The sequence below is a fragment of the Sciurus carolinensis genome, chromosome 12 (genome assembly GCF_902686445.1).
Source record: "Sciurus carolinensis chromosome 12, mSciCar1.2, whole genome shotgun sequence".
In the NCBI taxonomy this organism is placed as follows: domain Eukaryota; kingdom Metazoa; phylum Chordata; class Mammalia; order Rodentia; family Sciuridae; genus Sciurus; species Sciurus carolinensis.
In genome coordinates this window covers 53,871,022-53,873,120 of record NC_062224.1, presented here as the reverse complement: position 1 = coordinate 53,873,120, position 2,099 = coordinate 53,871,022, and the positions used below count along the sequence as shown (strand labels likewise).

At 34.7% G+C, this 2,099-nt stretch overlaps 1 pseudogene; it reads left to right on the top strand.

Moving 5' to 3' along the window:
* Positions 1-256: 256 nt before the first annotated feature.
* LOC124961345 (transcription factor Spi-C-like) lies at positions 257-1,751 on the top strand (annotated as a pseudogene).
* The last annotated feature ends 348 nt before the right edge of the window (positions 1,752-2,099 follow it).

Below are 2,099 nucleotides of genomic sequence, written 5' to 3'. Positions count from 1 at the left end.
ATGTTAAAATATTAATATTAATATTAAATAGAATTTAATATTTTTAAGGAAACTTTTTTTTATATCAGATTGGTTTAGTGGCACTTAATCACTGAACCATACATATCCCAGCCCTTTTTATAGTTATTTTTATATTTTATATTTTATTTTGAGACAGGGTCTCACTTATTTGCTTAGGTCCTTGATAAGTTGCTGAGGCTGGTTTCAAACCTATGGTTCTCTTGCCTCAGTGTTCTGAGCTGCTGGGATTATAGGCATGTGCCACTGTGCCAGACAGGAAAACTTTTCTAAGGTAAAGCAAGACTTGTAATAGTAATTATCATTTATATTTCTTATCTTCTATTTTCATAAGGATGAAACTAAAATAAAATAATCACTCTATAATAGACTTCACATATGTAATACATTAGAATATAATAAAGCATGTACATATAATAAAATGTATCATTCACATTAAAATCTACAAGCACAGGTAAGATTTTCTTTACTTCAGAGGAGAATAAAAGTTGGCAGAAGATACCAACACACACATACACACACACCCCACATGGAAAAATTTTATGTGCAAGATTTGTTTTCCCTTATTTCCCAAATACTATTTAATTAACAATATATCTTTAGTACAACTTTTGAATTTGTTCATTGTAGAAATCACAGATAAGAGAAAGAACATGTAGAGGTACACAGGGAAGTTTAACCAAAATTAACCATAGGCCAGGTCAAAAAGCAAGACCCAACAAGATTAAGAGAACAGTTGAGCTAATACTCAGTATACTGGAATGATTTGCATATGTTTCAGACGAGGGTAAGGCAACTTCCATCTCTCACAAGTGGATGCTACATTGGATTCTTCTACATAGATTTCTATTGAACAAGAGAAGCTGGGTCAAGCATTTGAAGTTGTTTTTGAGATACTGAGGCAGTATTCAACTGGAGATTGTGAGTATTCCCTGGATTATAAAGCTTACCTGGCTTCCTTTAACCATTGTCCTCACATCAGAGGAAATTCCAGCTGCTATGGAGTGCTTCCTACAGAGGAACCTGTCTATAATTGGAGAACTAAAATAATCAGTGTGTCAGACTTCTACTTTGAAGGAAACATTAGCCTCTGCAGAATATAACTGAAAATCAGTTGGTACAACTTGTCTTCCAGCAAAAGAGAGGAAAAGATAGGAAGAAACTCTGGTTATTTGAATATCTTCATGAGTCCCTGTGCAATCCCAAGATGGCATCTTGTATTCCAAGGGAAGATAAAACCAAAGGCATCTTTCAGTTTTTGCCAAAAAACAAAGAAACACTTGCTGAACTTTGGGGAAAACTGAAGGGCAATCAGAAGACCATGACTTAACAGAAAATGTCCAGAGCCTTGAGGAGTTATGGAAGGACTGGGGATATCACCAAAATCTGGAGAAAGCTCACCTACCAGCTCAGCTATGCCATTCTCAAAAGACACTCTCCATCTCATCTCATATCTTTGGTAAAGAGAAAGATCAATACAGTAAAGGGAAGGAAACAGGGGGAGGGAGGAGGAGGAGAGAGAAAGGGGAAGTACTGGGGACTGAATTAGAACAAATTATATCCCATGCTTTTAAAATTTTGTCAAAACAAATCTTATTATTTATAACTAAAAAGAACCTAAAAAAGAGATCTTCTGCTCACAATCTGTTCAACCTGAACAACAACATCTCAGTTTAAATAACTGGAATGTAAATTACAACTATACATATGCCAATTACCATGAGGTACCCTGACAGCCAAATATACTCTCTCCTTTCCCTGTTACCTGGCAACAGGAATCCCTACAAGCTTTAGGATGTTTCTCTTAATGCAGTCAGCCCTCCATATCCACATGTTCCACATCAATGGATTCAACCAACCAGAGATGAAAAATATTTGAAAAACTATTATAAGTTCAGACTTATTTTATAGTTATTCTTCCTAAATGATACAATATTACTAATTAGATGGCATTGATTTTATGTTAGTATTATAAGTAAACTAGAGACGATTTGTGGTATTTGCATGGATGTTCCTAACATATAAGCAAATACTATACCATGTTATATAAGGGACTTAATGTTCATGGATTTTAGTATCTG